At 57.8% G+C, this 24,773-nt stretch overlaps 1 pseudogene; it reads right to left on the bottom strand.

Annotated features, from left to right (window-relative positions):
• Window positions 1-23,707: 23,707 nt before the first annotated feature.
• On the bottom strand, window positions 23,708-23,826 carry LOC120601746 (uncharacterized; annotated as a pseudogene).
• Between the last annotated feature and the right edge of the window lie 947 nt (window positions 23,827-24,773).

Below are 24,773 nucleotides of genomic sequence, written 5' to 3'. Positions count from 1 at the left end.
TTCAATTCCAGAAAGTTCTCGGGTGTGATCTCTTCCATCGTTGCCTCCTCCCGAGTCCCACTGCTCTGCCCCCAGGACTCCTGGAAGAGGCATATTTAAGCGTCTTCCTTCGCCCTCCGTCTCTCATTCGTCACCTGTGCTCCCCATACATGCTTCCGTCGAGCTCAGGACTCCCCCGCCCCGCCCCCGTCGGCTGTTTCTGTCCTCAACAGCACCATGTCTCCCATGGAGCTGGAAAGCATTCGCCAGCCGGGATTTCTACGTGATTGTTTTCCAGATTCGCTGATTTTGGTCTCACGGTTGCCCAGTCTTGCTTTAAAAAGTTTTCCCCTTCCTTTGGCTCTTTGAATATATAACGTATTTTTAGTTTAGTGTTTCGTTCAGATGATTCTCTTAACTCTGACTCTAGTCCCTTGGGCGTGCAGTCGGGGGCAGTGGATTCTGTGATCTACCTCTTAACCACGGGTTTACCCGTCGCAAATTCCCATGTGCGAGCTTGGTTTTCAGCATGGCGCTTCCACACCCCGAGAGAAGCAGTGTGAACTTGGCTTTGCACCTGCCCACAGCACAGGCTGAGTTTCTGCTCAGTTCGCAGCTTCCTAAAGGGCGTTTTCCTCCAGGCCGTGAGCTGAGGCCAGAACAGAGATTGTCCTGCTCCCCGCCCGGGCCCGGTGGAGAACTTCCCGCCTCCTCACCTCCTAGATTCAGAGGGAAGAACGGGTCCGGGTTCTCGCTGCGCACGGTCGCCCGTGACCTCTCCTGCCGTGGAGCTGCAGCCCCCCAGCCCCCCGGGTGCGGCCCTGCTGCTCGCCGTGCAGCAAAGGCTTCCCTCTCAATTCCCGGGAACTAGACTTTGCCTTTCTCGCTCGTTGTTATCTTGGCTCGACATTTTGAGCTTAAGTCAGCAGTTCTCAGTGTTTGGAGCAAGCATGGACAAATCTCATGGCCGCGAGGTCCTTCCGATGGCCGGACTGAAAATGGCCGCAGTATCCAGTCTGGCCAGTTCGCTCCCTTCTCTGTTCTTCCCATTCTGGTTTTTTTTTTTCTTTCTTCATTATTTTTTGAAGTCATTTTCACATGGCTTCTTCCAGATGCACCTCTTGTTTGTGAAGTTAGAGAAATCCTGCAGGAATTTTAAATTGAATGAATCGAGGAGGAATTTATATCTTTATGGCAGTCAGTCTTCCCGTCTAGAGACCGGTGTGATCGATGCTAAGTTTCCTGTTCATCTCCCCGTCGTTACCTCCTACGATTTCTCCTTTTCCCGTCAAAGCCCTCGCTAGAGTCTGAACAACATTCTGGGTGATGCTCTGACGAACTCTTGACTTGCGCACTCGGGCGTTTCAAACCGCCCAGGAAATTCTCTGCCTTTGTACCTTGAATGTGCCTTGTTTTCTCTTTTCTGATTCCGTGAGTCGAATCTTCATTCTCTGTCTTCTTGGACTATCCTTTCCTCTCTCATAATCTTCTTATTTTTACCTGCATTTTGAGATTACGTTTCAGAAGTTTATCTCCTTCAAACTCAGTTTCCTGCCGGCGAACTCGGTCTCTCCGCCTCCAGTGCAGACCATCGAGCTTGCGACGTCAGCGTGGCCTCTCCTCGCCGCCCGGACAGCCAGCCGGCGGCGTCACCACCAGCCCCGACCCCTGAGTCTCCGCCTCCACGCAGCGGGTGCAGATCCAGAGCCGGGAGCTCACGGGTGGCAGCAGGGATGGGACTTCCCCAGCCGCGTCCATCACCCCTGCTCTCCGCCGAGAGAGCGCACGCTCGGATCGTCACGTTCGCCTTCGGTCTGCCTTCTTCGGCCCCACAGTTGGCAGACGCCCCTCCTTACTCCAGCGTCCCCTCTCCAGCGTGCCCGCCCTGCCACTGCAGTGTGCGAAGGCCTGCGGGGCCGTCCATGACCCAAGGACACGGTCGCTGTGGGACAATCCCACACACCTGGCGTCCAGGAGGCGGTGGGAGCCCCTTCTTCCCCATCCGGCTGGGGCATCTTTTGACTCTTACTGTTGGCTCCACGGCGTCCATGAGTGCCCCTCTCTCTGGACTGCTTCCTTCTGCTGATGCCACCTGCCCTGGCCCGCCACCCTCTCCCTCAAGGGCGCCCAGAAAACCTGTTGGAACTAGTAAGTCAATCCGCCAGTCAGAGCACACAATCTATAGGCGAAATGGTTCATCTCTACGTGCCGACAATGCACGATCCCAAGGGATGTTAAGAAAACAATTGCGTTACGATCGCATCAAAGAGAATAAAGTTCTTAGGAATAAATTTAACCAGGGAGGCAAAAGGCTCGTACACTGCAAACCACAAGATGCTGCCGCTGACCTGCTCGCTGAGAGTCGGCGAGGCAGGCACGGTGACAGACGGGGCGGTTTGAAGAGAAATGCATGTTAATTAGATTGGTGAGCCTGCCGTCCCACGAGCCCCATCCAGGTCCTTCTTCCCTAAAAGGGACCCAAAAGCGGAAATGTCGCCTCGAGGGCCCCGCCGGGTCCCGTCTCCAGGGAGCCGCCCGGCCTCAGGTCTGCGGCGGCCGCTCCAGGCCAGCCCGCGGCGTGTGTCCGGGAGGAGCCCAGCGGCCTCAGTCAGCGACCGCTGGCTTCTGGCGTGTTCGGCCTTGTTCCCCCGTCCTGTGCCATGAGACTCAGAGAAGGGAACGATGGCTGTGATTTCAAGGGATGTTTTTTAAATGACAATATGTCATTTCTATTCAATATACAACGATGCATGTTCGTTGTGGAAAATTCAGGAAATGTCATTGCACATAAAAGGCTCCTTCGGACCCGCTTGCTGGGTGTCCGCGGTCAGCGTCTCAGGCTGGGCCCGCCCCCGTCTCTCCCTCGGGGGTTGTCCCCGTGTGACCTGTGACAGGAGGGTGGGCTCGCTCTTTTCACGCTCACTTTGCAAATTCGGAAACTCGCCGTGGGCGCCCATCCGTGCCATTGAATCGCCCCGGTGGGGGCCGTGACCGACTTCTTCCTTTTCCGTTCTGGCCACTTCTAACTTTTCACTGTGAACGAAGCTGTATAACAAGCATCCTTCCAGCTACGTATTCGCAGTTCGTAGACGTGTCCTCAGGGTCACGTCTTAGAGGGAAGTGCTGGAATGAAGTGCACGCTCCAGTGTTAAGGCCACGTTGGAAAGGGCACTTAAAAAGTCTGTAGCTTCCAGACAGAGAGGACCGTCCCTTTGATCCCGCTCCAGGGAGGGGTCAGGAGACCGCACGACCCCTGAGGGCAGACGCTGCGGGGCACATCGGCGCTTTGGGCCACAAGTGAGGCCCTGCGTGAGGACCCAGGCAGGGCCGGGGCCGGGCCCCGCTGAGACGCCCTCTCCCGGGGCCCGAGCCCCGTCTCCCTCCGTCCACGGGCCAGGGCCTTGACCACCACAGTGCCAGCTCCCTGCTGGGCCAACACCTCCCAGAACGCCAGCCCCTCCTGCTCCCGGCGGGGCACCCCGCTTGGCTCTCGGGCTCTTATGCCCACCCCACGGCCCGACAGCTGGCAGCTCTGGGGGTCGGCCGCTCCCAGGACCCAGGCTGGCAACCTGGAGGCGAGTTCCTGGGAAGAAGGGGCTGTGGCTTCCGGAAGAGGGAGGAGAGCTGATTAGGACAGAGCGCCCCAGGCCTGGTTTGTACGCAGATTGGGACACTGGTCCTTCCAAGGGTCGGAGCGACTGCTGAGTCAGCTGGAAAAGCTCGCCAGGGGCCCGTTGGTGCCACGCGGCTCGCGCAGCCGCCGAAGCTGCCCCCTTCCTCCTTTCATAACCTATTGTTTTCCTGTTTTTTCGCTAAGTCCCGGTTTATAGTCAGTAAGATTCATCCTTTTTTAGTTTTGGCAAATGTGGAACCGCCAGCACAAGCAAGGCATGAAATAATTCCTTTGCCTTTCAAAATTCCTGACCTAGTTTTTGAGTCAAGTAGACATAGCTATTGGTTCATCAGAAAATGAGATTTAGCTTTAAAATACTAAATACGTGAAGAGGTATTTATAACTCCCCTCCATCACGTTTACACTGAATTTGCTCAACGTGTGGGGACAGCAGAAAGAATGTGTGTGTTTAATGCCAGCAACGCTAATTCAACAAAATTGCCTTCAGAAGCCACCCAAGTATTCCCTCTCCTGCCAACTTGCATTTCATAGTCCCACGTCCTTGAAACGCCCACCCAGGTTGAGCCGAAGTCCCTTTCCAGAGCAGCCGAGCGAGGGGGAGCTGTGCTCAGCTGGGGAAGCACGAGGCGTCGGGAGAAGGGGCGGAGTGGACGGGAGGGTTCGGGAAAGAGGCGGGCGCAGGGCAGGGCTGGGGCGGGCCGCAGCGGGCGGCAGAGGGAGCGTGGGCCGAGGGGTGGACGGGCAGGTGCCGTGATGCCGGGCCCCGCCCTGCCCCGCACAGGCAGAGCTGGGTGCGTGGGAGTCTGAAGGGAGCATGGGGGCGGGGGACAGGGATCCAGGAGAGCTCTCTGCCACCTCGTCTGTGCCTCTCCTCAAGGCACGCAGGGTCACAGGAGCGACTCTTCTCTGCAAAAGTATGACCACGAACGCTTCCAGAACGGGACCGCGGCCCCAGACGCCCCCCGCGTCGAGTTGGTTCTCACTGAGCCAGTCAGATGATCAGGTGTTTATTCTGAATGAAGAGGGTGTTCGAAGCAACGCAGGGACTCTAAGAGATGTGCGTGCGGCGTGTTCACAGCAGCATTCTTCACGACGCCCAGGAGGCGGGAGCAGCCCAGCGGCCAGCGGCCGGTGAACAGATGAACGAGGCGTGCGTGCTCCGTCCACACAGTGGACACCATTCAGCCTTTAAAAAGAAGGACCTTCTGACACCTGCTGCCACAGGGATGAACGCTGGGGACGTTACGCTAAGCGAAAGACGCCAGGCACAGAGGGACAAATACCGTGCGAGGCCACGTCTTTGAGGTCCCTGGAGGAGTCAGATCCATAAGGACAGAGTGGAAGCGTGGGCACCGGGCTGGGGGGTGGCGGGTGCAGCGTCAGCGTTTCACAGGGACAGGGTGTCCGTCCGGGAAGATGGAAGGCTCTGGAGCTGCTGGCAGTGACGGCTAATGCCACTAAGCTGTGCGCTTAAGACGGTGAAAACAGTACGTGAGACGGTTTGTGTACTTTATCACAATAAAAAACTGTATCATGGTCCCATTTGCAAGCGACGGAGGCAGAGGAAGGAGGAGGAGTCGTCGCCAAACGCTCTCCGTCCGTTACATCCCGTTTTCTCCTTCGCACGTTTGCACGTTTGCACGTTTGCACGCGTGCCTGGGAGCTGCCTGAGAGCCGCAGGTCGCCTTCGCAGCCGGAGGAGAAGGAAGGGCGTCTGTGACGGCCTCTGGCCTGCGCCGACCCCGCTGAGCCTGCTTTTCCCCTGCTTGTCCCCGGAGGCAGTGAAGATCCTAGTAGACCCATTTTGCAGACAAGAAAATGAAGGCTCTGAGAGGCCAAATGGGTCGCCACCGTCACCAGCTGGGTGGGAGAGCCTGGAGCCACGCCTGGGCTGGACGCCTGCCCCCCACGACGGCTGGACCCGAGCCTCATTCCTTATCTCTTCTGGGACATCTGTGTTTCAACAGCTGGTGTCTGTGCCCAGCTGAGGTGCTGGGAGGTCACGGTGGGGGTCGCCGTGACTGGGGCCTGGCTCACGCCCATGCTGGAATGCAGGTGGCACTTGGCCGCCCACCCACCCAAGACGAGGGCGCGCCCCCGACGTGGGTACCCGGAGAGCTCGCGGCCCCACCTGCTGGCCTGTGGTCACCGCCGCCCGTCTTGCCCTGAGCCTCGGCCGTGGCTGCCTGCCCCTCGGCCTGCGCCTCGGCCCCCGCAGAGGCCCCACTGGGGCTGCCCAGGGACCCCGGCCCACCGGGCCCGCCATGCCGACTCAGCCGACCGGCTCCCATGGGACCCTGCTCTGCGCATTCCAAACGGCCCTTCTCTCTGGAGAAGGGGGTGGGGACAGGGAGGGCCGTATTGAGGATAAGCCCCTCTTTCCAGTGGGCTCGGGTCCCCCACTTACAAACCTCTTCCCTTTTCTCCTCTTGCAGATACTGCGGCCACGAATCACGTCTGTTTGCGGCCATGTTCACTCTCCACTCACTTAGGTTTATTATTTGCAGCCCTGAGGGGTTTCGCGCTAACCAAAGCTCTCTCTGTGCCCACGGACTGGCCGCGGTGGCCCCGCCGCGTGTCTCTGGGCAGTGGGCTCAGCCAGGTGGCAGGGACCGCTGGGTGGGGTCCCCTCTGGAGGAACTGCATCTTCCAGCCTGGGTGGTCGGGCAGCTGGAGCAGCCCCCAGCCGGAGACACTTTTTGGCAGGTCAGTGGCCTCTTTCCCAAACTTGGCTCTAAACTCGGGGCCTTAGGTAGGGACAGTGCGTCTCCCCCAAGGCAAAGGCCAGGACCTGCGCTTCTTCAGGCCGCTCTGCTTTCCGGCTCAGATGTACAGGCTCGCGTGTGTCCCTCTGGGTAGCCCTGAAGACCCTGTGACGGGTCCCCCTCCTGCAGGCTTAGTGGGCAGATCATGGGGGTCTCCTCCTCTCCTTTGTAAAGTTGAGAATGTTTAACATTCTGCTGGCCTTTGAGCTCCCGAGGGACCCCCATCTCCAGCCCCCTGTGCCGTTGCCATGGCGACTTCCCCTTCCCTTTAAAGTCTGGAATGCCGCATTCCATGAGATTTGCACAGAAAGTCGCTGGATCGTACGCAAAGGCCTGTCTGTCAGCCTCGAACGTTCTGTGTCAATAAACACGCCGTGAGCTGCTCTCCACGACTTCCAGTGAGAAGCGGAGGATGGGCGTCGCGTGGGGACCGCTGGGGCGCAGGACGATGAAAGCTCTCCCTCCCCCCCGCCAGGTTTAACGGGAATAGCGTCCTCTTGCCCTTGGCGTGCTCGCTGTGTAGACCGTTCCTACAAAGACACCCACACGTGCCTCGGAGCAGTGAACGTGTGTGCAGTTGACCCCGACACCTCGCTTACAATACTGGCTTTCCCAGAGACACCGAGGCCACGCGAAATGCTCAAGCGCATTCGAATCCTCACATCAATAATTCTTTTTAATTACACGAAGAACCGGATTTCAAGGAAATTAGGGTTATTTGCTAGAGAGAAAGGACCTCGAAGTCACCCGTGTGACCTAATGGCTAGGAATTTTTACAGGAATCTTTGCTTCTTTAAGCCCATGGGTTCGACCCCTTTCTGAAACGGGAATAGGGCTAACGGCCCTCGAGTCAAAGATTGTTCCCTGTTTTGTGTCAGATCAGAGGGGGGAAAATAAACAAAAGATACAATGTTTCCTCGTACGGAGAAGTTGCATTGTCAAAAAAATTATAATAAAGCATCGGAAATAGAATCGTGTTCTGTTACAATAAAATGAGATTCCTCTGTATCAAATAACGTTGGGTTTTCCGTCTGTTCCTAAGCAGAGGCCTTTTACATCATTGTTTCCATCCTTCTTCCCTGACGGTTTGCGACTGTGCTCGCTGTGACATTAAACGGCGAGGTGTTAGCAGCCGATCGAGGGCGTGAAACGGAGCCCGCTGGTTACACGGGAACCCCGGACCCCGCTTCTTCAGCTACGCCAGGCGACACCAACACACCTGTGACGTTTTACAAGCGGGAGCAGCGTGGGCCCCTAACCCGGCAGTCACTCTGGCAATGAATCCAGCAAAAAGCACGCAAACCCGTTGCCCCTCGAAACTAGTGACGACGTGGCAGGGTTTTTGGACGCGTGTCGGGGTGAAGGGGGCCCCGAAAGTGTGCCCACGTCAGTCTCTTGGGAGCACCCACATGGTGAAGCGCTGAGGAGCCGGCCTCCGGGAGCCAGCGCCAGGAAATTGCACAGATGGACTGATGTACACGTGTCTGAGTGGGGACAGCTGGCTGGCTGGAGCCGGGACAAAGAGCCGGTCAAACCTTCCCTGGACTTCACTGCAGGGTGAAGCCGCCGCTGCCGGATGTGGCCGAATTTGCGCTGTGCCCCTGAACAGTGACTGTCAATTGGAAAATGACGCCGAGTCAGCTCTAGTAAACTTTCTACTTCCGTTACCTTGTTTTCCCATTTTGAGATAAGACCCCCAGGCCGAGGCTCAGCGACGCGCCCGTGATGCTAAGCTTGATTTTTAATAAGGTCTTTATTACAGAATAAGTCGACGGGCCAGACACATTCATTTTCAAACACGGCGGGCGTTTTAGAAAAACATCTGGTCTGCAAGGCCCGTGTGCACCTACGTGTAAATATGGGTCTCGATGTTGTATAAGGTTCATATGTGCTCCAGAGTCAGAGGAAAGAAATAACTCAGTCCCAGAAATGTTTGGGGACAGAGAAGGCGACTTCTGTTGCTAATTTAACGCAGGGTTTTTGGTTTTTTTAAATGTCTTGTGACTTTAAAAAATTACAGATGGAATATATTTTTGTCTCTCTTTTATCTAGACAGATTCAGAAAAACCCAGAGGCTTAGTATAGACATTTTCATCAAAAATATCACTGTTTTGTGTCAGAAACAACTGCTGTGAAAATGGGAAGATAGAGTTTAAAACGCTCTTCCTCCTCCGAGGAACCCCCGTCAGGAAGCTATGTTTAGAGTTACCGATATTTCTACCGAAAGATAAAGTGTGAGGAGAGCCCTCGGTAAAGCTAGAGCTTTTTTTTAAAGGCGAGATGAAAACGAAATTAGACCCGGACTCATGTCGGATTTGCCGGGATTTCACCCAAAAGCTTCGCCTCATTTTAACAGTTGCCATTCATGAGTTCCGGGGGTTCAGACGCCGCCCGGACGCAGCAGAATAGAAAACTGCAGGTTTTAAATGGCGTGTTTTCCTGCATGACGTTAAATCGCTTTTGATTTTTAATTAAACGTGAGATCGTTCGGTAGGGCCTTAACGGTTATAGAGAAGAAACTCATTCAAGCGTCAACTTAGCAGCCTGAAGCTTCCCACGAATGCAAATCAATGAAAAAGCAGAGTAATTTAAAAAGAGTAATTTAAAAAGTAGCGACAGAACGGTCCACACCGAGTTTATGAGAAGTTAAGAGATTGCCACGAGAACACATTTTCAGTTTTAAAAATTAAGTCGTTTAAAAGACTTAAGCAAACTATCATTTAGGTAGAAACGTTGGAAGTCTGTTTCTAAAAATTAAATCATCATTAACCGAGGCTGCAGCTTAAATCAGATTCGACATTTTAAATCTCGAAAATAGCTTCTTCCTGCAGCAGATTTCTGGGTGCTGCTGCTTCTGGGGGACACCCCAGCTCACGGCACTTTCGTTTTCTAAAGCAGTTGGCGAGAGTTCGTGGAGAGAACTTCAGCCTCGTGGTTCGCCACGGAGCACTGCACTCAACTTGAAGTGACGTTTTCTCGGGGCGCTCACGGCTGTCGACTGAACTATCGGTAACCCCCCCAGGGAAGTGCCCGTTGGATCCCGGGGCCCGAGGCTGCCGGGCGCCTGCTGCCCACAGCCAGCTGGGGGTCCTGCCTGTCCCCGGGGCTCGGGCCACGGACGGCCCACTCGGCTGGGGCCGCTCCGGCCACCGCGCGCCCTCCCGGGCTTCTGCCCTTGTTTGGACAAAGGCTGTTCAATGAAAAGGCTCTATTTCACGTGTCGCTCTTTGAGCTTTTAATGACCTAGGAGGAAATCGTGAGCCTGTTTTAACAGAAAACAGTGATCCTATTGCAGAGTTTCAAGAAGGAAGCTCGCCGGGAGCCAGGACACATGAAGAGCTGCGGCAAGGGCCATGGAGCCTTTAATTTGGCCTCCTCTGTGACCGTGCGCTGGGGAAGTGGCCTGGGCCGTGGACCAGGCACTCGAGGGGCAGAGGGCAGTTTAAGGATGCCTGCAGGGACAAGACACTAATGACAGCTTTGCACAAGTCCCTTCCCACACGGCCACTCTCTGGGGCAGGCGCGGGGAGGGGGAAGGGTGGCCCGGGTCAGGAACGGCTTCTGTTTGGGAGAGGACGGCACCGCACCGGCGTGGGACGGCGGGCTGAGTGGACGCTGAGTCGGGGAGGGGTCGCTGACTCCACGCGGCACTTGGTGGCACTGTGTGTGTTGCACGGGGACAGCGCTCGCTTGAGAGCCGCCTCCCCTTCCCTCAAACCAACACGGGTTCAACGTTTCAGGTCAACTGAAAAGACCTTTCTCTCCGGTCTGGGTCCTCCTGACCCCAGTTCTCAGTCCCGAACGGCGTCCGATGAGGCCCTGGCCTGGGGGGCCGGGGTGGGGGGGAGGAGGGGCAGAAAGGAGAAGCCGGAGAATCCAGGTCACCAGAGCCACCTGTGACCTCGAGTGGGGGCCTCCTGGACACCCGGCCCTGGGGGGCGTCCACCCCCTCTCGGAGGGTGATGTGCTCGTGTCACTCGCCCGCCTTGGTGACTTCGCCGTCCTCCGGGGCTTCGGGGGCTCCTGGGGCCAGGCTTCCACACGGCCGGTGTCAACCCTCAGGGGACGGCAGGGCACAGTACTCAGCCTGGACGAGGGAGGACGTCCTGACTCCTGCTCCAGCACGGTGAGCCCGAGGACGAGGATGTGGTGCTGAGAGAAACCAGCTGGTCACAGGAGGGACACTCGCGTGACCCCACTCGCAGGGGTCTAAGTCGTAGAGACAGACGGGGGATGGGCTGCTGCGGGCTGGGGAGGGGGCGGGAGTGTTTCCTGGGGACAGCGTCCGCCGGGGAAGAAGGAAGGACTCTGGAGATGGCGGCGGTGACGCCTGCCAGCAGCCCGAGTGTGCCGAGCCACTGAGCCGCGCACCGGACAGTGGGGCCTAGCGGGTCTCGGGTCAGAGGAGGCTGGACACGGCCGAGGGACACGAGCCACTGCCACGGGCGCTCGGAGCTGAGGCTCCCGACGCCCCCGCGTCACCCTCATGCCTGGACCCTGGCTGTCCCCTGTCCTGCCATGCCGGATGCAGGACACTGCCCGCCCCGGACGGAGCGGGGTCCCTGGGGCTCTGTCCCCGACGTCGCCGGCCGTGTGCTGTGTGGCCTCAGGCGAGTCCCTCTCTGGACAATCGATTTCCAACAGCCACAGTGACGACCTGCAGCTCTGGAATTAAACAAACCGACCAACCTGGCGCCCCCTCTTCGTGACAGGGAGCCGTCCTGCCGTGACGCCTGGCGCGCTCACGTCTGTGCGTGTGGACGCGGCGTGGACAGGCCGAGGGTCCGCTCCGCGCTTCCTGACCGAGATGGCACCTGCACGTCCTCCGCTGTGCTGACCGGGCTCCTGGCGACTGGCTCAGTGTCCCGTCCGCAGGGTGACCACCAGAGGGCGGTGCGAGCAGCAGGCTGTGCGGGAGGCCCCGAGGCCGCCGCCCGGTCCCACGTTTTCCTGTGGGTCAGGGTCTCCCTGGGGGCGCAGGGCCTCCCGCAGCGTCTCCGTGGCGCTGGGAACACAAGCGAAGGAACCGGACGAGCTGCAGTGGCTCGTGTCCCAGAGGGGTCGGCTGCCCTCAGCGCTAAAGCCATGTGGGGCCAGGGCTGACACCGCACAGCAATCCGGGCCAGGGAGCCCCCAGGGCTTCAGGAGCAGACGCCGCCCGCCCCCCGCCCTGGGCTCGCAGACTCTGTGGCAGGCCGGGCGCCGAGGGCCCCCTGGCCCTGTGCTGCCCGGACCTTGCGTTCACCCCAGTGCGACCGACGCGCTCCGTCTGACCCGCTGGGCTGGGGACGCCGTCCGCTCCCGGCCCGGACCCAGGCGGTCGGTCTCCCCTTCCAGACTCCGCGCTCGAGCCCGGCCCGTCTAAGGCTCGAAAATCCCTCCCGCGGTCGCAGCCCGGGCCTCGGGTCGCCGCTCGGGCGCGGTCAGTGCCGCTTTCTGGATTTTTGTATAAAAACTTAAAATGTCTTCAGCTGCCGATCCGCTGGAGTGACGGCAAATTCATCTCAGGACTCTGGGGGTTTCCCTCCTTTCTGCTGGGTGCTGTCTAAGGTCTAGGGCCTCACCCCGTGCCCAAGTGTCGGGGGGCGGGGGGCTGGTTCTCATCATCTTTCCTCATCAAGCACAAAAAAAGGAAGAAAGAAAGAAAAAGAAAAATGAAGAAAGGATAAGAAAAAAGAAAGAAAAGAGAAATGAAAGAAAGAAAAAAGGAGGGAGGGAGAAAACGCCTCCGAAGTCTCCGCCCCCCGTTTCGTTCTGCTGTGGTCCAGCCGGACAGCCTGCTGGTGTCCTGCGTCCCAGCCCGCCAGCCCTAACCGGACGGCCGGGCGGCCACTCTGTCGTGAATGTGTCCTGTGTCCCTCCCTCGAGACCAACACCCGCCCAGAGGGGAGCAGCTTTGAGGCCCCGCTATCGCCCGGTCGTGTGTCCTGCAGCCGCATCTGTATGTGGCAACGTCCTGGATGGGCCGCAGCTCCTTCTGCAAGCCTGTGCCCGCGCTGACCGAGTCCTCGTGGACCCGGCGCCCGGGGCTGAGCTCCCCCCACCCCCGCGGGGACACCCTGCCGTCTCCCGCTGCTTCACGCCGTCGCTGTACTCGTGGACGCACGCGACGGCAGGGGGCCTTTCCGCCTCCGCCCCTTCTGCCCCTCACACGCTTCACCGGACAATGATCTCAGAACCCGACGGGACTGAGACGTCGCAGGTGCGAGTGACGTGGCAGTGGGGCCGGCACCTTCCCCGTCACGCTTCCGCCCCAGGCCCAGGCCTGCGGCAGAGAACGCGGCCACCGAGCCGCCGGGCCCCGCACACGCGTGAGCGTCTCCTGACGGTGTATTCATCAAACACACACTTGTTCGAGCCTCAGGCACTCAAGGCAACGTCGTTCAGCCCTAAGGGCGTTGTAAGGAGAATTCGCCAGGCCCCCCGTCTCAAGTGTCCGCGAGAAGGGACAGGACTCACGGATAAGTGGACGAGACGGTGGTCACACTTCCTCAGCTCATGCCGAGCACCCTTCCCCGTGGACTCGTTTATTCACACCCTCTACATACACTCAGCGCCCACCGGGCGCCAGGCACCATCCCAGCCACCGGGTGGCAAAGACGAGGCAGACAGGCCCCGGGGGGAAGCTGAGGGCCAGATGCGGTCGAAGACCTGGCCACTCCCTTCCACCTGAAACGAAGACGGCGGAACCCAGGCCAAGTCCAGGCCGAGTCCAGGCCGAGTCCAGGCCGAGTCCAGGCCGAGTCCAGGCAGTGAAGGACAGGGACCCCTGGGGGTGGGGAAGAGGCAGGGGAGCCCCGCGACACCCTGCTTCGAGGTTTTGAGTTCTCATGCCACTGCACGGGGAGGGCCCAGGCGTGGCCCTGCAGACCCCCCGAGCCGGGAGTCGGGAGTTCGGGGAGATCCGAGCAACCGCATTCGCAGGGCGAGTCCCAGAGAGGAGGGAGCCCCGAGGTCCGCAGAGGCTCACCCCGAAGGGCGAGCTGGCGCCCGATCGGCAGGTGTGTGGACCGTGGCCAGTGTGGGGAGAGTGCCCGTCCCCGCCTTTCAGGCAAGAGAGTCCCAGCTGCCTACGAAGTGGAAGACGAGCACCCTGGGCCACCCGAGGCTCTGCTCCCACCACAAGCAAGACTCGGGGGACCAAGTTGTTTCCCAGAAACGCACCGCATCCCGGAACAGGGTTCTTACAGGAAGTCGAAACACCCGGCGCGCAGCAAGAAGAAATTCGGAACATCCGCCATCCCATTCGAGGTCACCGGGCAGGCAAATAGGACCCGAATGAGGAGAAAAACATCAGCAGAAACAGAACCGGAACCCATTCGGATGTTGGAACCAGCAGGCCGAGAAATTAAAGGGTTATCGCAGCTGCGCTCTGGGTGCTCAGCGGAGACGTGGAAGGTACGCGAATATTTGAAGAAAAATGAAAATAACGGTCAAAACACTTTCCGGATGTGACGTGGAAACTAGGAACTCGAAGACTCACGAAGCTCAAGGCTCCTCGACCCTGAGGAAACGGGGCGAAGGGAGCTGCCCCGAGTCACGGCACAATCGAAGCCCTCGGAGCCGCTGGTGGGGAAGAAAAGTCAAAAGCGGCCGAGGGAAGGCGGCGTTTCCCGCACAGACGGCGAAGCCGAGGCGGGGACGGGTTTCTCGGCAGAGACAACGTGGGCGAGACGACGGCGGAGCGACGCGATTAAGTTATAGACACAGACCACGCTGCTCGCAAAACCCCCTTCGAACAGAAAGATCCCAATCGATTGAATGCTCCAGGCTGTGCGGACGCTGATTCACATAAAGCTGGGGTGGCGATGTTGATATTTGACGTAGCAGATTTCGGAGGAGAGGAAGTCACCGGGGTAAGGCAGGTCGCTGCGCGATGATGAAGGACGTCTGCGGCGGGAGCAGCTGGGGCAGGGACGGCCCTGGGCAGCAACGTCTGGAGTCGGGAGCTTTTTGCCGACTATTTCTGGAAAAGGAGGCGCAGGTGACGTGAGTTAGGATCTGGATTAGCTGCAGGTGAGCGGGCGCCGGCGTTCTGGGAAGGGGCTGCTGCGTGCCCAGCGGCCCTCACACTCTAGGTCCCAGACGACCGGTCGCTGGAGAACCAGCTGGGCTTCGTGGCCACGGAGCCTCAGAGCAGGAGGAGAGACTGCTTGAGAGGTGCCCAAAACTGCTTCCTGCAGGACACAGCTGATTTCAGGAAGTGTCATCTGTCATCTCAGCAGAATCCAGGAATACAAAGCCTCTACAAACAGGGGGTGAATACACTGATAATTAAAAAAACAAAAACAAAAAAAAAAACCCGCCAGCCTGTGGTCCCCTCAGTGAGGTGGCCCGTCCCAGCTCCAGGCTAGTTCTTCATCCGGTCCCCTGCGGTGTCCCACACTTGAACTCCGACCTCGGCTCTGTCTCCTCCGAAGGCAAAGCTGTTCCGCAAGGTCTGTCCGAGCACAGAGCTGTCTGCTCCTGGCTGGAGCCCTGGCCACGGAAGACGTGATGCGGACCAGCCGCCTCGGGCTTAGCCCCGCGCCCAGCGCTCCGGGCCTCTCCACGCCTCCCCTCCAGTTCACGGCGCTTCTTCTGCGGGCGGCGGCCTCCTGGCCCGAGCTGAAGTCGCTTCGGTTTATCCTCACAGCCCGCAGCGGGCAAGCGAGCCGGTCTTCGCTCGGAGACGTGTGATGATGTTGGGGCTGTCAGGCCACACAGCCGCCTGCGCCGGGCTGGTGTCCAGGCTCGGGGCCTCGGCCCGGGAATCTGAGCCTGAGTTCACCGCCCGTTACAGGTGACCCTTCTTAAAACGGCCTGTGGTGGTCGGTGCAGGTCACCGAGACCCACCCTCAGCCCCAACAACTGTGACACGCCCCCTGTTCTTGCCCTCCCTCCCGGGGGGCTCCTGTGACGGGTGCCAGTCGATGTTTGTAAATGCACAAGGCTCGGAGCTGGTCTGAGTCAACGCAGGATTAAAACTCCGTTCTCAGACTCCCCAGACCGGCCCCACGGGTTATTCATAAAAGCCTGCGGGGGCTGCACCCTCGCACCCCCAGATGGGAGCACAGGATTTGCTGGACCATGGCCCCCCAGCCCCTCATGTGCACAGCAGAGGGCGGGGCACGGCTAAGGCACGTGCAGGGTGTCCTCGGTTCCATGAGAACCACAGGGTCTCATTCCGTGTCACGGAACCAGAGGGTCTCATGCTGTCCCCCGTGAAACACCCTCCCAGTGCTAATCGAACACCAGTCCCTTCTCCGGGGACCCCCCTCGCCTGCCGGTGCTACAGAGGGAAGGGCCAGGTCTGGACTAAAAGGGAGGATGTCACTCCCACTGCATTTAGCAAAACCCCGATCAATCATCAAAGGAGACCCGCCTGGCCTGGGCCCTGCCAGGGCCCTTCCTCCCCACTGCGGCCTCATGGTGGGCTCGCTGGGCTCCACGGAGGAGACGCAGGGCCGCCCCAGGGAGGGGGCGGGCTGGGCTAATTTGTCTTGGCAGGAAACCAAATTAGCCGGAAACACCGTGGGTGTTTTTCATTAACATGTGTCGCTGGAGGCCCGAGGTGGGCTCGGAGCGGGGAGCCCCGTTGTTTCCCACGTGGGGCTCCCTGCGTCCCCCCTTCTCTCGTCTGTAGAAAGTTGCTACTCAAAGAAACAAGTTTCCTGACAAAAAGTGACCGACACACGGCCGCAAATGCGAGAACGCTGCGAACAGTCCCGAGCCGACCGTCCGGACCGTCCTGGGCTGCCTCGGACTTGAACTGACCAGCTCCCAGGATGACCTTGGAGCTGCAGAGCGGGAGGTGGGCGCGGGTCCAGGACCCCCAGGGTCCGGGGCTGTCTCTGGTGGCTGCCGTTGACTCGTGCTGGAGCCGCGAGCCGCGGGGCGCAGCAGGGAGCGGCCGACTCAGCAGTGAGCAGAATGGGGGACGGTACCACGGTGTCACCCGGGCACCACCACCCGCTTCAGGGTGTTTCGATGTCAGGCACGGGACACGCTTCCCCTGCGGGACAGAACCGTCCTGCACCGCACGGGCCAGGCGCCCCGCGGAGCGGTGGGTCCCGGCTCCGGCTGCCCCGGGGCTCAGCGTGCACGGGACCGGCCGGCCCGCGTGCGGACCCAGCCGCTGTGCCACTCGCCGGCCGTGTCAGTCACCCCGACAAGGCGCCGTCCGCACGCCCAGCTCCCCTCCCGCCGCTCCGGGGCCGCGTCGCCCACTCTGCAGGCTCCTCCCCAACTCCACGGCCCGGCTCAGTCCTCCCCCTTCTCCCGTTTCTCCCATGGGTGTCAATGCGTCCAGGCAGCCCTCGTGGGAGCCCCGCCCCCGCTCCAGGGTCACGTGTCCTTCTGCTGGTTTGGCGTCTGCGCTCGGATGGGCCAGACGCATCTCGAACTCTGCATGCCCACGACTCCATCGGTTTAAATGGCCCGTCCCCTGCCCGGCCACTGGGAACAGACCCCGCATCCGGCCAGTGCCGCCCACTCCCTCCTGCAGCGGGGCCTCCCTTGCCTCGGGCGACCGCAGTCCCTGCTTTGGGGCCAGTCTCGTCCCGGCCTCTGCAGCCACAGAGGAAGAGTGTCGCGCCCGCTCGCCACCTTCGTCCCCAGGAGCTGTTCATCATCCCGAGCTGAAGCCCCGGGCTGCAGTTTGGCACCACATCGCTCGTCCTCCCTGGCAGTCAACGCTGTGGTGTCCGGGCTTTCGCTCCTTGTCACGAGCGTGAGGCGGTGTTTGCTGTCATTGTCCTTGGCGTTGCCCCGATGACGTGATGTCAGGCGTCTTTCCGTGTCCTTACTTGCCATCTGTGTATCTTCCTTGATGAGGCGTCTGTTAAGGTCTTTACTTCATTTTTAATTGGTTGTTTATTTTCTGATTGTTGAGTCCCAAGAGGATTTTGTACATATGAACATTTTTCAAGTGTAGTGTCTTTATAGTAACCATGCTGGTTCAATCGCTAACAAGCTCATTTTTATAAATATTAATGGTCCAGCACAAAATAATTATTTAAAAACATAGAGTCCATATTGATTTACAATTTATTTTTCTGACCAGCTTGAAATCTAAATATAAAAAAAAAAAAGGTGTCTCAGATTTTCAGGCAGAAAGAAAATGATCCCAGATAGAAATCAAAACTTTCAAAAAGGAATGGAGAATGTCCACAATGGTAGCTCTGTGGGTAAATATAAAACACTTTTTTCTTATTATTTTACTATCTTAATGTCGTTAAAATCCGTGACACTTCATTGGGGTTTAAATAAACATAGATTCATGGCAGCAGCGGCGCAAAGGCTGGGGTGGCAAAACGGAAGTCTACGGCCACGAGGTGCCCACACCGCCTGTGAAGAAGCGGCACGATGTCACCAGAGGTGGAGTGTGACACGTGACATAAACCGCAAACCCTCGAACAACAACACGGATTTACTGCAAATAAGCCGACTAAGCAGGTAAGTGGAATTGTGTTCAAAAGGAGAGAAGACAGGTGCAGGCACGTAGTAGGTCAGGCGACGGGGCACGCGGCGGGGCAGGCGGCGGGGCACATGGCGGGGCAGGCGGCGGGGCACGTGGTGGAGCACCCAGCAGGGCGTGTGGCAGGGCAGGTGGCAGGGCAGGCAGATGTTCCCGTCTGGTTGCTTCTGCTGTCTCAAGAAATAGGAAGGTCATCGGTGGAGAGAGAGCGTCGCGGGTTCATCCCTGACATAAGCGCCGTGATGACCGGCTCGTGCCCAGCGCTTATCTAAGGACCCAGGAACGGCGACGAAGGAAGGAAGACAAACTTCTCACCCTCGTGAGCTTCCATTCCGGGTGGTTTGGGGAGTGTCAACAGACAAACAACCACAAGTGATTAAATATTATAAAGCCAAATGAAGCTGGGCGAGGGGACAGGGGCTGCTGGGGCCATGCCTGGCTTCCTTTCCCACAGACCTGCGCGGGAAGTCGAGCTGGGGCCGCAGACAGCCTGGGGCCTGGGCTCCTCTATAGCTGAGAAAAGAGGTGAGCAGAGCATCCTGGGGCTAGTCCCGGGGCCGGCCCAGCTGAGCCAAGGCGTGGGGAGGGGGCAAGGGCAGGAGGGGGTGAGGGGTGGGCCTGGCTCGGGGCCCAGAGCTCTGGGTCCCCTCCTCACTCCACCCCATAAGCCGGCGAGGGGGCGGGTGGCGCATGTTACCTGGGACACGTGTGGACCCAGGCTGTCTGCTCTCCTGCCGGGAGCTGGGGTCATGTCTGAGAAGGCAGGAGTCACAGGGGCGGTCACAGTTCGGGGAGCAAGGGAGGGACCAGAAGGAGGGACCCGCATCGTTGGGCAGCCTCAGGGCCCACCCGGCAGTGGTGGGGACGCACGCAGAGGGACCAGACATCCTGCTGTGCGTCCTTCTCCGGATCTGTGCGTTTGCAGCCGGACCAGGCGAGGGGGTGATGACGGTGGCTTTGCGAGGGAGCGTAGTGTCTGGGGGAACAAGGCAGGGAGCGTGGCGATGGGCACGGGGGCCGGGCGGGGCCAGGGGCCACGGGGCGTTTTGCCAAAAGCACATCACAGCCTCGGGCCTGAGGAGAGCTGGAGTTTTTCAGTCTCGCTAACTTCGTTTTATTATCTATCTCTCGGGACCACTCAGTGCAAGTTCAAGTTTGAAGACACCGGCGCTGGCATCTTGGGGCTCTTCCTGAGCCGGACTGAACTCACACACTTCTCCCCCAAACCCGCACCTCTGGGCGGCCCCCTTCCTCCTCACCTCCAGCCTAGCAGACGGGTGCTCCCCACTCTCCTTCAGTTTGGGGGTCCCCTCCCGACACCCGTCTGCAATAAAAATAATAATAATTTAAAAAGGAAAAAGAAAAAAGAACAGCGACCTTATGTTTCAAATAGGACAGAACTACGTAAATATAGAGAGAAGCTACCACATCGTGGGCTCATGAAAAGGAGGTCCCGGGGGAGCAGGACAGGAGAGGACCCTGGAGAACGAAGATGGGAGGACACAGCGCCCCTGGGTGCTTCCCCCAGCCTGGGTCTGTCCAGGGCCAGCGCCCGCGTCTGACGGCTGCTGCTCCCCACTCAGTCTCGTTTCTCTGGTCTCTAATCTCGTTCTATCCGGGACAAGCAGGCGGGTCCCCCGATCTGCACTATGAGGGATTCGGAGGAGAAGCGGACTAGGAATTCAGCCAAACCAATGGCTTCATTTAAATGTTTCCTAGTCACTGAGTGCTCCTCTGAAAAGCACCAGCCCAAAGAATTCAAGGCATCCATTCAACCTCCACGCAAACTGACCACCACAGCCATGAACTACTGTCTATCTGGAAAGAGACATCAATTCCCATTTCGCTGTTCTGAAAACCGTTTTATTCACAAAACCAATAGGTACGGGCTGCTGGGATCTTAGAACGTGAAACAATGCAACACGCACTGTGCGCAGAGCCCATGTCTACACCGTGTCGGCAGAGCCCACGTCTACGCCGTGTCGGCAGAGCCCACGTCTACGCCGTGTCGGCAGAGCCCACGTCTACGCCGTGTCGGCAGAGCCCACGTCTACGCCGTGTCGGCAAGAGCCGTCTCGCCCGTGTCGGCCGACACGTCGCCGTGTCAGCCAAATTATGTCTCGCCATTAATAGAGCCCATGTCTACACCGCCCAGCTTTGCCACCCCGCCCCCACCTGCTGTTGCTTTCCCCAGAAGCAAGTTTCTATCTGCCTTTTCCTAGGAGATGCCTAAGACGTCCGAACCTTTGCTGTCTCTTATTTCTTTCTCTCTCTTTTTTTAATCTATGTCATTTAATGAATTCATTATGACTTCGTGTGGCTCCGTAGAGAGTGTTTCAAACGAACAGTCAGTCACCAGATAACTTCTCCTATAATTAGAATTTTCATCTGTTACTCAGCTCTAGCACATTCTTGGTAGATGAGTACAATTCCCACGAAAAGATTTTGGCATCGTTAAACCCGATGAAAATTCAAAAATAAAATCCTAATGACTACACAGAAATATATACTGCTAATTCTGTGCTTGACTTGTAAAGGCCTTTGAAATCTGAATTCATGAAGTTCATTAAAAAAAATCAAGGCAAATATTAGATATTTTTCATAGGCAATGACTTACTGCTGTTTTCGAGTGACACGTGGAATGTGCAGACTCGCAGCATCCCTGACGGTGCTGCCCGGCGCTGCCCCGTGGGGCGTCGCTGTGAAATGGCGCTGCCCCCGTTCCCACCGTCAGTTAAGTCTCCGCGCAGCCGCGTCCCTTCCTGGCTTTGGCCGACTTTTGTGAACCAGCAGCTTGGCTTCTAGAAGAGGTGGCAGACGAGGGTGTGATCCGGGGAAGGACCCAGCTGACCGCCCCCAGAAGGGCAGCCGTCCCCCTGATATGGCCACTGCGCGAGGTTCAAGTCTGTCTGGCCCCAGAAACCTAACTCCAACACGAGGTCGCGCTGGAAATCGTGGGTGGGTTACCCGTGACGCGTTGCCGTGGTGACCTCTCAGTGCCCGCCAGCCTGCGAACCAAATGTCCGCCTTGAGGGGGGGACTGGCCGGGTTCGGGGGCGCTGGGCGCCGGGGGTGGGTTTCCTGCGACACCGGCGCTCTCGCCGTGATCAGGGCACGTGGTCCTCGCCCCAGCGAGCGGCGGAGGACGGAATGGGAGGATGTTTCAATCAACCTACGACGTATTCGTTGGGTTTAATTTCCTGCTAATTTCGCAGGAGGCACTTGGTGACCGTGTTCTCGGGGTTGCGTGTTTGGGCGGGACAGCAAAATAGAAGGACAATTTAACACTCCTGACGCCGCAGAGCGATGACGGGAGGACTTTCCCTGGTCTCCTCCCCCTGCAACGAGGCTGCAGCTCTGAACCCAACATGTCGCGCGTGCCCACTGTTTGAGACCTGAGAACGCCCCGCGCCCATCCACACACACCCAGCGGAAGGACCGGGCGCCGCTCAGGGTGGGCTGCTGACACGGAGCAGGCCTGTCCTCCGAGCCCCGTCCCACGTCTAAGGCTCCCACTGCACCACCCCCGACCTCCCCCGCCCTGCTACCCGGTCTTCATCCCAGTACAAGGGCCGAAAAACTCAGCGTCTCAAGAGGCATCAGTGTAGCGCAGCTTCAGCTGCACGGGCCAGACACCGAGCGGCCACTTAGGACGCCCTGTCATACAGGTCACGGGCTGGCTCCGCCCCCTCCCTGAATCACCAGGAGCTGCCACGCTCATGCCCGGGGTGAGGAGGCCCAGACGGTCCCCTGAAGTCGGGTATCTCACGCTTCGCCCGGAGTCACGACGCAGGCACACGCACGCGCGCACACGTGCACACATGCACACATGCACGCATAGACATACACACGCATACACACGTGCACATACATACACATGCACACACGCACACATACACACAGTGCACACATGCATGCACAGACATACACATGCGTGCACACATGCACACGCATACACGCGTGCACCCGTGCACACACATGTACACACATGCACACACGTACACACACGTGCACCCATGCATACACATGTACACACGCGCACACGCACACAAGCTCCCTTTGGACCCCTTTAGTCTTTTCTCAATACAGCCATCAGAATAATTCTTTCAAAACTTAAGTCAGACCCCAGCGCGCCTTCATTCTTAAGTCAGACCCCGTCACTTGACAGGAAACCGACGTCCTGCAGTGGCCGCGGGGTCCTGCGCGGCTGGTTGCTCAGGGCCTCGCCGACCTCACCCCCTGCCCCCCTCAGTCCCGTTCTGCTGGCTGCAGCCGCACCGGCCCCCTCGCTGGTCCTCAGACACACTCGTCTTTTCTCGGCTCAGAGTCCTTAAGTTTCCTGTTTTCTGGAACGATCTTCGCTCAGATGTGCACACGGCTTGATCTCTCACCTCCTTCGAGTCTTCGTTCAGTGTCTGCGTGATCCTCCTGATAATCTTCTTTAAAAATTCCCTGGTAACTAACGACCTTCCTTCCTTCCCTGTCTTGTTTTCACCCATAGTACTTGTCACCTAACTAAATATGCAACTTATTTATTGAGTTTTCTGTTTACCCGGCTTGAATACAAACTCCAAGGGACAGACAGGGCTTGCTTCATACACACACGTACACACACAGAGACACGCACAACACGTGCAGCTAGCACCTCGAACAGCGATGCGTGACAGAAACGAGCATGAACAAACACCTCTCGCATGGAGAATGAAAAGGTATAATTTGTAAGGAAAAGCGAGATCGTGTGGCATATGAAATTGTGTATCTTCCTATCCTCGCTTAACACCATATCCGCAGAATTTTCTCTGGTCCTTCGAAATTCTTCAAAATAAAATGTTCGGTGTCGTACGTAATTCACCCTTTTCGCCGCTTCGGGGAGTGTGAATTTCTTCAGACTGGCTGGTGATTCTGCCGGCGAGACGCTCCCTTCCCTTGCCGTGTGTCCGCTTGGCGCTGAGTCTGCGCTGGGTGCTGTGCTGGGTTAGGGCGTGGGGCGCAGGAGGAACCAGTGCGGCCCCCCCGCCGAGCACTCGGGCAGGGGGGAGGGTGACAGCGGGCGTGGGGACGGTCCACGGATGCGTCACACCCCACAGGGCACGAGCTCCATCCGTCTCTCCTGTTCCTTCTGTTCACCCGTCGGATCGAATCTTTTCTTTGTATCTATCTGCGAGGTCATCGACCTTTCTTCTGTCCACTCCAGTCTGCTCGTAAACCCATCCAGAGACGTTTCGATTTCAGATCTTGCACTTTTCAGTTCTCGAAGTTAGTTTTTTTATCTACTCTCTTGCAAATTGGATCGAACCTAAGTTCTACTATGAAAAAAAAAAAACCTAACTACGTTGCTGATCTGCCAGTAATTACTCAGCTGGTGCAGAATAAGCTGGACACACAGATACTCCCCGCCGCCCGCCGAATGAAGAAACAGAGGGAGGATCGGATGGAGGTAAATTCAGAGGCAGCGCTGTCACTGCTGTGTGGGACCGTGACATTTTGCAGAGCGCACCCCACCGTCGCTTTCTATGCCCTCGTGTGCAGAAAGCAGGCAGGAACAATAATAAAGGCTGATGAACGGGACTGCATCACGGAGTCGGTGAAGGTCATGGCCTGGTGACTCTCCAAGCTCAGTTGATCTTCAGGAAATCCCAGCCCACCAGAAACAACAACCCCCGCCCCCGACCCGGGACAGGTCTGATGACAGGCCTAAGATGCCGAGGCTCCTCGTTATAGTGATACCCACAGAATTTCTCAAAAATAAGTCGTGACTTGTATTTTTGCAAATGTGTGTAATAAACAATATGCTAGACAGGAGGATACATTAATAATGGCTTAGCTTGTTCTCTGGTTTTCCGTTTGTCTGTTTGTCCGTTTGTCTGTTTGTGCCTACGGCACCTGGTCTTCCTAGGTGGTCTCCCGTCCAAGTACTCACCAGGCCCGACCCTGCTGAGCTTCCGAGATCAGACGGGATCGGGCGTGTTCAGGGCGGCGTGGCCGTCGACCTTAGCTTGCACTTTGGATGTTCAAAACAAATACTCTGATGGCGAAAGATGATGAAAAGACCCAAAATGCAGAGGAAGCTGCGGCGTAAGAGCAAACGCGTGATGGCCAGTCCAGCAGTGGCTTGAGAACAGCGAGCCGTCCGCTAGCCTCAGTCGCTCTGTGAACTTTCCACTCAAAACTAGTTTTCTACCTCAAAAAGTTCTTGCTCCTTCTTGTAACAGTGACGGAGACCCCGTGCCGAAGCCTGCAGCTCTCACTCGGGGACATCAGCATCGACTTAGCGAGAGCTTTTGACCCCGAAGCCAAAACAGAAGGAGGCCTCCTCTCCGCCTATCCCGCCCGCCACGATAGCGTCCAGGGCTCACTGTTCAGTGACACCCACAGCTCTCCCGGCACCGGGTTAGACCATGGCAGCACGCTCTGGCCAGCTCCCCGGGGCCATGCATTCTCTGCTTCCAGATAATTCCACACAGAACTACCTCGGCAGTCTTCGCCTCTGTCCATTTGCATCCCCAGCCCTTAAAATGGCATCTGTATCTTTATTAAGATAAGACCAAGAGTGTAGGTGGTTTTAAAAGCATGGGAAAGAAGACTCTTAACTTATTTCTAAGGGGATGATCGAATCTCCCCCAAAGAATGACAACACCCTGAGGATCTGAATGTGTCGGAATTCGCCCCAAAGAAAGGACTGGTGAGAGCGACATTTCCCTTTCCTATTGTTTAAAGCACAGAACATGTTTCTTTTTATCCTAATAGAAGAGTGAATGCAACAGTGTAATAAAAAGCAGAGATGGAATTTCTTCTGTAGGGGAATTTCAAAGAGATACAGTCTCCTTTTGAACATGACTTCTAAATGGAACCGGCTCGACACAGAGGGTGAGCGGTTTTAAACACCCCGGCCCGAGCTATCGCTCACCCCACGGCTGCGTGAGCTTTGTGGTTTGTC

The sequence above is a fragment of the Pteropus medius genome, unplaced genomic scaffold (assembly GCF_902729225.1).
Source record: "Pteropus medius unplaced genomic scaffold, Ma_sr-lr_union100, whole genome shotgun sequence".
Lineage (NCBI taxonomy): Eukaryota > Metazoa > Chordata > Mammalia > Chiroptera > Pteropodidae > Pteropus > Pteropus medius.
Note: the sequence above shows the minus strand (reverse complement) of the source record. Positions and strands in the feature narration are given on the sequence as shown.